The 13452-nt window shown below is 37.5% G+C and overlaps 1 long non-coding RNA gene and 1 other non-coding gene across 2 annotated transcripts; one reads left to right on the top strand and one right to left on the bottom strand.

Moving 5' to 3' along the window:
- The first annotated feature begins 2027 nt into the window (after window positions 1-2027).
- Window positions 2028-6384, top strand: LOC113623778 (uncharacterized). Its single transcript, XR_003434055.1, has 2 exons — window positions 2028-3614; window positions 4956-6384. It is a non-coding gene; the product is annotated as an uncharacterized LOC113623778 (long non-coding RNA).
- Window positions 6385-10555: 4171 nt separating this feature from the next.
- Window positions 10556-10680, bottom strand: LOC113624230 (small nucleolar RNA SNORA25). The gene has a single exon (XR_003434275.1). It is a non-coding gene; the product is annotated as a small nucleolar RNA SNORA25 (small nucleolar RNA).
- Window positions 10681-13452: the final 2772 nt, after the last annotated feature.

Genomic DNA, 13452 nt, shown 5'->3' with positions numbered 1-13452 from the left:
GTCTCGAAGTGTATGTGAAATGTTCATAGGTGTAATGGATAGGAAGGCATTATGTATGTGAAAGTTCCAGAAATAAAAGAGAACAGAGAGAAGATTGTGGATAAAGAAATGGATGATGTTGGGTCATTATGGTGGTGATTCTCTATGAATGGGGTGAGGATGGGCAAATAGGAAGCAGTCTTCTCCCTATGGAGCAGAAATGAGGCAGAAAGTTGTGTGTGTTGCTTTAACAGCTCCCTAAGTAATGTTTTTATACATCTTCACTGAAACATTTTGAAATACTATTTAAATATGTTATATTCGTTTATTGAAAATATTTTGCTTTTGTTTAAACCTGGAGTAGACTTCAAGTTTTGAAGCACCTGAAAAATCTTTCAAACAAAAATTAAGATTCCACTTAGTATAACTGTAACTGGTACAGTGTGCTTAATAAGTGGCCAGTTGATTATTGAATTGATAGACACCTTGAGGTAGGTTTACAGAATAACATGGGCTAGGCAGAATTCTAAAGGTATCCCTCAAGATTCCTGTCCCTGATTATTCAGTCAAAACTAATGTAAGTAGTGGTGTGAAGCAGCTATAATTACGGTCCCAAATTAGTTGCCCTTAAGACACAGAGAGCCCTTTAAAAGCAGAGCTTTTTCTCTGGTCGGTAGCAGAAGAAGCAGAGATTGGAAGTGTAAGGACTCAGTGTACCATGGCTGACTTTGAAGTTGGAGGAGGCCATGTGAGAAGGAAGGAAGGTGGGTAGTCTCTAAGAGCAGACAGTGGCCCCTGGATGACAACCAGCTGCCAGACACTAGATTCTACCAACAAGCCAAATGAAGTTGGAAGCAGATTGTTTCCAAAAGCCTCCAGAAAAGAGCCCCACCTGGCCAACACTTTGATTTTGACCTTGTGATACCCTAAGCTGAGAGCCCAGTTGAGCCTGCCCAGTCTTTTGTCCTACAGAACTAAGAGCTAGTAAATAAATATTGTTTTGAGCTGCTAAATTTACAGCTATTTGATACATAACAATAGAAAACTAATATAAACAGATACCTGAATTCAGTTAAGCAGAGGTTGTACACTTCAAGACTCAGCTCCAATCCTCTGTGAAAACTTTCCTGATCACCCCAGAGTGATCCTTTTCTCCTCTTTAGTCCTAATGGACTTTGTTTTTATCATTTCGGAGTTAGATATCACAGTATTGCCTGGTACTTTGTGTACATGACCTTTTTATGTCCCCAGATGGTAAGCTCCTTGATGGCAAGGAATCCAGTCTTTATGGTTCTGCTTCTAAGAGTATTGGAGCATAGGAGGAGGTGGTAGGCAAGTCTGATTTTCAAGAATTTTCTACGAACAAAAGCAAATGAAATGTTCTTGAGACAGAGCAAGTAGCTATCGTTTTCTCTCAATAAGTAAGAAGCTGAGACAACATTCAGCTGCTAGGATCAAGGTTACGGATCTCCTGTAACTGCCAGCCTGACCAGGTCCTATCGCTACATAATGGGCAAACCAGAATGACTAGTCTGACTCATAAAGGTATAATTGAGACCCTTCTAGTTATGAGTCTGTTTTATTCTTAGTGCCAGTTATTACTCCATAAACATTGCTTCATCCAGTCCCTGTCAGCTGCTGAGGCTGTGACCATGGCAGGGTGGTAAGCCCTGACTTGAAAATTATTGATACAACATTCTTTTCTTAGGTAATCACATGAAGACAGTCTTACCAGCTTCCAGGAGCAATATCCTTTTTTTTTTTCCTATAACTTTATTTATTTTTGGCTGTGTTGGGTCTTCATTGCTGCGCGCGGGCTTTCTCTAGTTGCGGCGAGGGGGTGCTACTCTTCGTTGTGGTGTGCGGGCTTCTCATTGCCGTGTCTTCTCTTGCTGCGGAGCATGGGCTCTGGACACGTGGGCTTCAGTAGTTGTGGCACGTGGGCTCAGTTGTTGTGGCTCATGGGCTCTAGAGCACAGGTTCATTAGTTGTGGTGCACGGGCTTAACTGCTCCGTGGCATGTGGGATCTTCCCAGACCAGGGCTCGAACCTGTGTCCCCTGAACTGGCAGGCGGATTCTTAACCACTGAGCCACCAGGGAAGCCCAGCAATATCCTTTATTTCTGAGAAACTCTCTCATGCATATGTAATCCTAATATGAGTGGATTTTATCCTTTTATCAATACCTCTATGTGTGACCCACTAGTGTAAATAACAAATTTTAAAAGCACCCAGCACATTTTATACACCTGTAGACTGATTCTGTAACGAGTTAGCAACATTCTTACATAGTTCAGGAAGAAAACGTCTGCTCCAGGACAGGGAATTAATTTCTCCTTCACCCCCCCATAGGTAGGAAAGGAAGAATGATCCTCTTTTGAGGTGCTCTGTAGTGCCAGAAGGAGTGATCAGACAATGCCTGAAATAGAAGAGTTTTGCTTGGGACCAGTGTTTAACCTGAGGTTATAATGCCTGGTTTTAGGAAACTCTCATGACATTCAATGGTGATTTTATTTGTTAAGTTTCAGAAACTAAATCAAACACAGATTTAAATTTTTTTTCAGATAAAAAAGATTTTTAAATTTACTACCAATATGTTTACTGGACTTTCTCAGCCTCATGCTGTAATTGTCTTTTTATTTTTAGGCCGATCTGTCTACTCATTTTCCAGATTTGCAGTAATTCAGAAAGTATCCTAAACTCCGCCTACTCAGTCACCCTTCCCCCCCACCACATTCAAGTTCAAATCCAGGATGTTCTACCTCCAAAATATCTTTCAAAAACATTCTCATTTCTCCATCTTTATCCTCACTGCATTGGTTAAGGTCCCCAGTCTCCCAGACGGTCTTTCCTGAAAACTAGACCTGGAATTATTTTTCTAAAACAACAATCTAGTCACGTCATTCACTGTTTTGCTTAAAATGTTCTGTCCTGCCGCCAGAGTATACTTCAAACTCCTGAGCCAGACGGGTTGTATCTTTGCCTGCTTTACTAGCCTTACCTCCTCCCTTCACCCACATCCTTTACTTCTTCAGTGTTTCTCAAAATGCTGTCCTTGCACCATCCCCAAGAAAATCACCACTTATTGGGAATTCCCTGGTGGTCCAGTGGATAGGACTCCGCGCTTTCACTGCTGAGGGCGAGGGTTCCATCCTTGCTAGGGGAACTAAGATCCTGCAAGCTGCATGGTGCGACCAAAAAAAATCCTGGGTCCTGTCTGAGGTCTATAGAATCAGAAACCGTGAGGTACGGGGCCAGAAATATGCATTGTTAAACTCTGGGTTGATTCTCAGGCAACATGAAGAATTCGGTAACTGCCAGGAGCATTTGCCAACTACTTGTTCAATGTCCCACATTCTCTCCTCTACATGCCTTTACCTTGTGCTGTGTGACACACACACACGCACACACACGCGCACACACACACACACACACACACACACACGATTTTTTTTGCCTGGCTGAGTTTGGACTCTGCTTCTAAATTAGTTCTAAATCTTCCTTAAGAGTCACCTATGGCAAACCTTCCTTGACTCCCCTAGGCTGGCTGAAGAGCTAACCTCTGTATTGCCCTTAAGGCATACAAGTGCAATTTGTTATTGTTGCTGCTGGTTATGCATCTATTTCACTGCCAGGTGAGCTGTTTACAAATAAGTGCTGTTTCTTTCACCTGTGTCCCCAGAGTCAGAGTCCTGAGAATGTAGTTAGTGGTCCCTAATAAGTATTTGTGAATGTGTGAATAAATAAATGCACAATTTTAAGATCTTATTAAGAAAACATAATTACCATAAAAAAGATAAAAATTTTAAAAACCTGGGAGTATGATTAATCCAGACGATCATGTCTGAGAAAATTGATTAAAAAAAGACAAAGAAAGAAAACATAATCTGATATAGAGGAAAAAATTAAAAGAGCTTTTCAAACTCAAGGAATTTTGCTTTTCTCTGGTAGATGGTCATTGGTTGTGACTCATAGCATCAGTGATTCCAATAGCTATCACTGATAGATTGCCCTGTTAGAGATAAAAATTCCTGCTTCTCTGAACTGTTTATTTCTTTTTCTTTTTTTTTTTTTTTTTTTTGTACGCGGGCCTGTCACTTTTTTTGTGTCTCCCGTTGCGGAACACAGGCTCTGGATGCGCAGGCTCAGCAGCCATGGCTCACGGGCCCAGCCGCTCCGCGGCATGTGGGATCTTCCCGGACCAGGGCACGAACCCGTGTCCCCTGCATCGGCAGGCGGACTCTCAACCACTGCGCCACCAGGGAAGCCCTGAACTGTTTATTTCTTCCTGATGATGTTCTGAGTTTGGATGCACTGTGCTATAGAAAGCGTAGATGAATCTGGGAGTTGGACAGTCCGGCCAAATACTAGCTGTATAACTTCAGGCAAATTGTTTTTCTCTGAGTCTCCTTCCTTATTATGTAAGTCAGAGAAGACTTTCTACGTATGCCCAGAGGGAATAATACATGTTCTCATAGAGGGAAAATGGGATAAAATGAAATAAAGTGTGTAAGACATGCTAGCTAGTGAAAAAAATTATTATTCTCTTTATAGTAAGAAAAAAACCTAGATTGTTTCTGAGTTTCTATTGTATGTCAAGTATTTTATTAGATATTGGGGAAGGAAGAGGAATGCAAAAAATAGAGAGTGCATATACCTTCTAATTCAGGGCTGCCATAACAAAACACCACAGACTGGGTGGTTTATACTATAGAAATTTATTTTTTCATAGTTCTGGAGCATAGAAGTCTAAGCTAAGGTACCTGGCAGGTTTGGTGGCTTCTGAGTCCTCTCTCCCTAGCTTGCAGATGGCCATCTTCTTGCTGAGTTCTCACATGACCTTGTGTCTGTGTGGGCACATCCCTGCTGTCCCTTCCTCTTCTAAGGACACTAGTCATATTGGATTAGGGCCCATCCTAAAAGCCCCATATTAACTTAATTACTTATCTTTAAATACTTATCTCCAAATACTGTAGGTTGGAACTTCAAATATGAATTTAGGAGGAGGACACAGTTCAGCCTCTAACAGTCACTGCAGTTTTGGGATTTACTTTGTCATCACAGCATGGAATAGCTTATTGTGATCAAAACAGTTTTCCTGGGAACAGGAATGAAGATGTGTTTGTTTTGAACATACAAATTTATGTTTATATATGAGGATGTGCGTTGGCGTAGGTGTGGGTATGTGTATATGTGCTGTGCAGAACGTTATAACCTGTGAATGAGTTATGTGATACCAAGATATTGTTCATTCATCCTTGAGATAGGTAGGTAGGTCCTGGGAGGTAGGAATCTCTAGACTACTCAGCTTAGGTCATGAGCAGCCCCTCTGTACACCGAGTGTATCATACAAATATTATCTTCTATGTACATAATGGTTTTTTAAAAATTCCAAAGTACTTTTACACACTACGAATAATTATATACCATGTCAACATAAATATTTTATGAATGTCCCCTATTTTATGGAATATAGAGAAAATTTATTGATAACCTAAGTGCCAAGCACTGTTCTAAATTCACTATTCTAATACATAAAACTCTAAATGAGTTATATATATTGACTCATTATATTCTCAAAATAACCCTACAAAATAACTTTACAAAACTATTGATATCCCATTTTACAGATGAGGAGACTGAGGCACAGGTGGGTTAAAGACTTGCCCATTTACAAAGATGGTAAAAAGTAGAGCCAGAATTTGAACCTAGGCAGCCTGTCTCTAGTCTTTCTGGCGCAGCACTTATAGCCGTTGACAATTTCAAGCAAAAAAAAAAAAAAATAGTGAATGAATTTCATAGTTGAATTTTGGAATTTCCTTTTTTCCCCCCTTATGTCTAACAGGCAGTGATTGAGTCAAGTTTACCTCTTTGATGCCTTTGAAGTGTGGTTATTTTGCTTTATAACAAAATTAAATCCTTGCTCTGAAAAACGATGTACTCCAAGACATGAGTAAGCACAGTGTAAGCTGAAGATCAATGCCATAATTCCAATCAATTCAATTCAGCAAAGTATTTGTTGAGTAACTGCCATGTGCTAGGCTTTGTGCTGTGTGCATGGAACACAGTAAAGACTGAGATGACACTGTTCCTTGCATAATAGCCACCGTTACAGAGGGGTTTATGGTATTTTCCTCAAATGTGTTACTGAAGAAAAAGTTAAGGGCCATGGTCGTTTAGATGTCCACTGAGCTACTAAGGAGAACTAAGAAATTAAAATGGAGAATTTAAAAATATTTATTCATTCATTTAAAATGTAATAAACCCATTATATGTTAACAAAATATATTTTATGAAAAACAATTATTTCCAAAAACAAAAAATCCAGTGAGAAAAGTGACATTTGATTTGTTTTTTTGTTTGGCTGAGTTCCATAATGTCATGCTTAATAAAAACCAGATTCTCGTATTTGCTTCTCATATTTGCATTCAGTTTGTTGACATATGTTGTTTGGGTTGAAACACACGGAAAAAAATCTAACCTCACACAGGTAGTCGGGAAAGGAGGAGAATTTTTAACAGTCTTTTCAGATGATTATGGACAGTCTTTGATATTATACCAAAACTTGACAAGTTGTAGTTTCTTAAAGGTTAGTTGGAATCTAAAAGCTGACCTTTTCATATGCTGTTATATTAAAATCAATTTATCTATCTCACACTTTGGACATTTTACCTATGCATGATTTTATAACATCATGCATTATCATTCAGAAGACATTGAATGATAACTTCTGTGAAGTTATGCAGATCTTCCAAATGTTGACACATATTATACAAACAAACAAAAATCACATTCTTTAATATTACCACTGACCTCATTGGCAAGGTCTTTAAACACTGGGAAGCTGTCAAGTTCGCAGTGTCAGATACAAGGTTCCTAAAGCTTGAAAGCTCAAATTTATCACTGGCTACAAATACCGTCAATTGTCTTCCTTGAAGTGACAGACCTACTTCATTCATTTTTGAGAAAATGTCTACCAAATACCCAAGTTTAAATAGCTATAATTTGTTTACCAGTCATTCTTTTAAGTCAAAATGGTGTTCCATGAAAAAAGCAGTTAGTTCAGCTTGTAACTCAGGGAACAAGTGCTTTTCCTCATAGCCCCCTATTTCAGTATGCCGCACAAGGGCTTTATGTGTACTTCCCATTTCATCACAGATGTTAAAAAGACATGTACTCAGGGATCAAGACTGAATAAAATTGAGATGTGTAATTGTTTCATCAAGAACATTCTTAAGTGAAAATGGCATCTGAAATTTAATTTATTTTTTTGTTTGTTTACTGCTAGTGCTTGGCAGAGAACAATATAATGGCTATTATTACAGTTTGGTACAAATGCTTTCACTTATGTTAAGGCACCAGGAGTTTTACCCACCATTGCTTTTGTAGCATCAGTGCAAATGTCAACATAATGAAAAAGGCAAATAATAGTTGATGTTATTAGGAAAATAGTTTTGACCTTGTGGACCTCATGAAACGGTTTTGGTGACCCCAAGGGGTAGGCAGACCACAGTTTGAGAACCACCATCACAGAAAATAACCATATTTCCTCACAAAGAACCTTTGACATCTGAAACAGAATGCTGGAGTAGAACACTGATTATGATATATGCCTTTTTAATGGGGCAACTACTATAAAAATCACATAATGGGAAAACAATATGATTTAGGACTAATTTAGATTTTCTAATATGCTTAAAAACAAACTTCGGGTCAAAAGTTTAAAGACTTTAAAGTTAGCTTAGCTAATTATATTTTTGTTTTCAAGCATTAAAAGATCTGTCAATGAGATAGTTTTCTCTCTCCTGTTACTTATTCTCTAAAAAATAATTACATTAATGGGAAAGTATCTGAAAAGGCATTTCTCCAAAGAAGATACACAAATAGCCAATAAGAATATGAAAAGATACTCAACATCATTAGTTATCAAGGATATACAGATCAAAATCACAATGAGATACCACTTCACACACACTAAGATGGCTAGAAATAAAAAAGCCAGATACTAACAAGTATTGGTGAGGATGATGAGAAAGTGGAACCCTCATATACTGCTTATGAGAATGTAAAATGGTCCATCTACTTTGGAAAACAGTCTGGGAGTTCCTCAAACAATTAAACGTAGAATTTCACCAAGAGAAACAAAAACATGCCTACACAGAAATTTGTATATAAGTTCATAGCAGCATTATTTATAATAGCCAAAAAGTGAAAACAACCCAAATGTCCATCAAGAGACAAATGAATAAACAAATGTGATATATCCACACAGTGGAATATTATTTGGCCATAAAAAAGGAATGAAGCACTGATATATTCAACAATATGGATGAATCTTGAAAACATTATGCTACCTGAAAGAAACCAATCACAAAAGACTACATATTATATGATTCCACTTATATGAAAGTTCAGAATAGGAAATCTGTGGAGATGGAAAGTTGATTAGTGGTTACTTGGGGTGTAGGGGTGAGGAGTTTGCAGGGGTAGATGAGTGATAGGGGTTTCTCCTTGAGATGAAAATGTTCTAAAATTGACTGTGGTGATGACTACACATATCTGTGAATATCCTAAAAACCATTGAACTATACACTTTAAATGGGTGAATTGTACGGTATGTAAATTATATGTCAATAAAGCTGTTCTCTGCCCCCCCAAATCAACTACATTATAGAAAAAAATTAACCGTATGAAAAATTTTTAGATAATTTTATAGAGGGGAGACTAAAGCCCCAGAGAGAGGGGTGATTGACCTAAACTCACTCAAAAGCTGGGACTAGAACCCAGGTTTCTTGTTCCTGTAATAGAATGCATTTCATCCCCCAGAATAGTATTACAATACCCCTTTCACTTCTGGGAAGAAAATTCCAATGATCATACCAAATGCATTCAAACTGGAGTTAGCCTAAGAGGTAAAAAGAAAGTATCTACTAGAAAAGTACTCTATCTACAATTCTGCTCCGAAAAAGGTCACCCTTTGTGGAAAGAAATGGGAAAATGAGCAGAATAAGGAGGAGAGATAGAATTCACCTTCTTGCTTTAAACACTAGGCCATTTATGGGCAGGCTTGTAAGTAGTCACACTAGTTGCACAGGCTTTTGCCAACTCCTTTAAAAATAGCTATTCATAAAAACAGTAAACACAAAATGTAGCACAAACGTTTTTGTAGGTCCACAGACTAGTAAATATCATACCCCTTCATGGTCGAACACATTGTAGTGGACAGCTTGGTGCTTGTCTCACAAATGATTTTGTTCCAGTGCTAGGCAGAGCTATAGGGATGCCTCTGATATGTGTAACACTTTGAGTTTCAACCTGCTTTTACATAGTATCCCTTCTGATGCTTGCAACAGCCCTGTGAAATCAATAGGGTAGGTATTATTAGCACCATTTTGCAGATAGGAAACTATTTTTAGGTAAGTAGGACAAGGTTTTGTTATCATCCTCATTTTATGAATGAGGAGTCTTATTTTACACAAGCGGTATGATATAAATAGCTGCAAGAGAGAACTTAAACTTGTAGCTGATACATGAAAATTTGGGAACTATTTAAAACTGGAGAACAAGGGAACAGTGTACAGCAGGGATACTCGTGGAAATGACAAATTTATTGGTGCTTTATATTTATGACTTCCATAAACTACTTTTAAACTGACCAGACCCTGAACTTGCAAGCCCTGAGATGCTGTAGAATGATTGACAGTGCTGCCTCCTTGCACAGCTTAGGGGACACCATTCATATGGAGGTGACACCATCCCCATAGCATTAGACATTAGTGGTAGGTGTCCCGTGGAATTAAATCAGATTCCTAAATTAGACATGCTATGTAGATATCACAGACATGAGTCAGGCAAATCTCAAGGTCCATCACAAATTCCACCTCCTCCAAGAAATCTGCCCCAATATTCTGTCCTAGCAGTCCATTATATGCATTGTATATTTTGGTATTTCTTTATATTTCATTTCATTTTATTTATTTTTTCATTTTTAAAGACACATTGTTTTCTTTCTGATCTTACAACTGATACATGTTCATTTCAGACAATTAGGAATACATAAAATCATAAAGTAAATAATAATTAACATCCATAATCTTCATCCCTTAGAGATAACCCCCATAGCCTTTGGATGCATTTCCTCCCGTTTCCCCTCCATTTTAACTATAATTTATCTTTTTATATTATTCTTCCATGTTTCATCTTTAAGTATTTGACCCCTGTTAAGTTTTATCTTCTTCAAAATATGGTAACTTTTTGAGGATAAAAACCATGTTATTTTCTACTTCTTTATGCTCTACACTTTCTTATGCATAGTGATAAGTACAGTAGTCAATAATTCAATTGAATTAGTTTATCTTCAATAATTTGAGTCGTTTGGTATTATAGGTACAGTAAAGAATGTAAGTAAATCTACAAATATATCAGTTATTCCATGAATAATAGTTCCCTTTGAATTTACTAAGTTACTTACATTTCATGTATATAATTTTTTGTTTGTTTGATTGTTAGTTTTGGTTAAACTTGGGAGACTTTATTTACTTCCCCACATCACCAATCATGGATATGAGTGGCTAAGGCTTCTATCTCCTCAGGAAAACACAGCACAATTGAGTGATCACAACCTTTGGAGAACTTCAGTCTTTGGTTGCAGCATTTAAGAGCTCCTGGTTTTGGTCCCACAAGCCCTTTTTGAAGTGACCTATGTATGTTTTTGGGTTTTTTATTTTCTGTGTTGGGTGTTCATTGCTGCGTGCGGGCTTTCTCTAGTTGCAGCAAGTGGGGGCTACTCTTCGTTGCATTTCGTGGGCTTCTCATTGTGGTGGCTTCTGGTTGCAGAGCACGGGCTCTAGGCGCGCAGGCTTCAGTAGCTGTGGCACGCGGGGTCAGTAGTTGTGGCGCACGGGCTTAGTTGCTCTGCAGCACGTGGGATCTTCCCAGACCAGGGACCCAACCCGTGTCCCCTGCGTTGGCAGGCGGATTCTTAACCAGTGCGCCACCAGGGAAGTCCCTATGTTGTGTTTTGATGTTGGGATTATTGCCTTAAATCTTTTTGCTTCTTTTGCTGAATTATATGGAAAACAAATTTGAATTCTGTTTATTAATGCTATTAAGTTTCAAGTGCTAACTTCTGGTAGAACAAATACCCAATCATTTGAACTGTTAAAAGATAAATTGAGGCATATTAAAAATTTTAAGAGTTTATCTGAGCAAAACTCAGTTTAAATCAAATCACCAAAGTTAAATCAAATCACCAAACTGGAAAGTGCTCCACCAACAGGAGCTAGGGGAAAGATTTTACAGAGAAGAAGGAAGCAAAGCAAGGAGATTATTTGATGGGCTATAGCTTAAGCATTCAGTTTACTTGGGAAAACCTTATTGGCTGTTTGTGATCGGTTGTCCTTAGATTTTAATTTCTTAACCTTGAGAAATTTACAGGATTGGGTTTGGTTTGCTTATGTAATGCCACTAACACATTAGAACCATCTCAGTTTAATGACCTCCTTTTTAATTAATTTAACAATTGCTATATCTGGATTGCATTTTCTAAGAAAGAAAATATTATGTAGCTCATAATTCCAAATAGTTAATCTAAAAATTAGGGCTTTAAGGAAAAGTCTAAAATAATTTATAACAATTAATTATTTTAAAAAAATCAGGGGTTGACTTCAGATGTATAGAAGAGAAACTTGACTACAGTAGTAGCTTAACCAAATAGGAATTTAATTTTCAAATAGTAGGAAGTCTAGAAGCAGGTAGTGTTGCCAGCTTTAACAAATAAACATACAGGGCATCTAGTTACATTTGAATTTCAGATAAACAATTTTTTAGTATAAGTGTCCCATGGGACAAATGTAACTGGGCCACGTGCATTTTATTTGGCATTCATAGATGCAAGCTGTTTAGGGCTGGTGCAGCTGCTCAAGGATGTCAGCAAGTTCCTTCTAGCATCCTACTCTACTATCCTTTCTTTGTGGCTTTTGTCCTCATGGTTGTAAGATTGGATACTGTACCTCCAGGCATCAACTCCATGTTCTAGGCAGGAAGATTGGGGGAAAGAAAAATGGAGAATACAGTAGTCCTAAACCAACTGAGTCTGATCCTTTGAAACAGGAAAACAGTAGCTTCTCTGGAAACTCCATCTTGTAGACTTTACTTATATTTTATCCGCCAGAACTGGGTTGCCTGGCCACTGCTAGCCGCAAAGATGACCAGGGAAGTGAATATTTTTAATTGGGTACTCTGCCACTCTGAAAAAATTTGATTTTCACTAGGAATGAAGGAGAGAAGTGTAGACATAGGATAGGCAACATGTGATATCTACAATGAAAGGTAAAAGTAATTTTCAGTGACTATTTTGAATTTTATTTTGACCACACAAATATGCATGGTGAATTTGAAAGGTGAAAGAAACTCAAAAAGTAGAATTTCCCATTGTTAGTCTTAACTAGTCTTAGGGTCCTCTACCTTCCTGAGAAATTATCACCCATAGATTTAAGGATAGCCTTAACTCTAGCAAATTAGTGGTGAAAGCTAAAGAGACTGCTGGTAGTTTGACTCAAAAATGGAAATGCGGTCCCTAGAGCCATGCCCCAAAGACTATAGCAAGGAAAGTGTGTCTCTTGCTATAAGATGCATATTGATTATGTTAACTTACTGAAGTCTATTAAAAGAAATTCATCTAAAATAGCAATAGTGAATCCTATCTCCATAGGCCAAAACCTCTTAAACCTGATAGAACAATTGTCCTCTCATCCAACACAATTTTACAATGAGGTTTTCTCCCTTATCTAAAGTGATTTTCTTACCAAGAGACAATTAACTAACACTGGACATTAACACCTCTCTCAACCTTTTCAAACAATTAGCATCAAATTATTTCTTTTCTTGTGGAAATTGAAGAGAAAATCATTAACAAATGGTACCAAATTATAAGATTTTTTTTTTCTATTTAGTATTTCTATTTTGCAGTGGTTTTACAAACACTATTGGTTCTTTTTTTCAGCAGGAGTTTCACAATCATGATGGGACATTTTCTGCCAATAACAAAACCAGGGGCTCGTCTAATTTGGGACTCTCAAAAGCAGTATCATGTGGTGACTGTAGCCAGTTTCATTTTTCTGTGCCAGTAGAGAAGTATATGTAAAATAAGAATATAATTTTCACCATGACTAATGCATTTCCAGTAATTATTACTACGGTAAATTCTCAAAGCAAAACAGACATTTAGTTGTACTGAACTTTTTTCATTTTGTTTTGTTTTTACAACTTGGCTGCCTGTCTGTCTTCATTAAGGTAATACTTATTTGATTTCTAGTTAAAATAAAAAATTTTTGTCCAACCGAATTAACAGAATGATTATCTTGTCAGGGAATAATGAAAATGAATATTTCCTCCATTTTTTGGAGTGGTATAGTTTTTACAAGCTCCACAGAGGATAGCATTCAGATAAGGTCACACCAAATAGGAGTTTTG

This window comes from Aethalodelphis obliquidens, unplaced genomic scaffold (genome assembly GCF_003676395.1).
Source record: "Aethalodelphis obliquidens isolate GAN/ISIS:26980383/991018 unplaced genomic scaffold, ASM367639v1 scaffold12, whole genome shotgun sequence".
Lineage (NCBI taxonomy): Eukaryota > Metazoa > Chordata > Mammalia > Artiodactyla > Delphinidae > Aethalodelphis > Aethalodelphis obliquidens.
The sequence above is the reverse complement of the archived record's forward strand: the minus strand, read 5'-3'. Positions and strand labels throughout refer to the sequence as shown.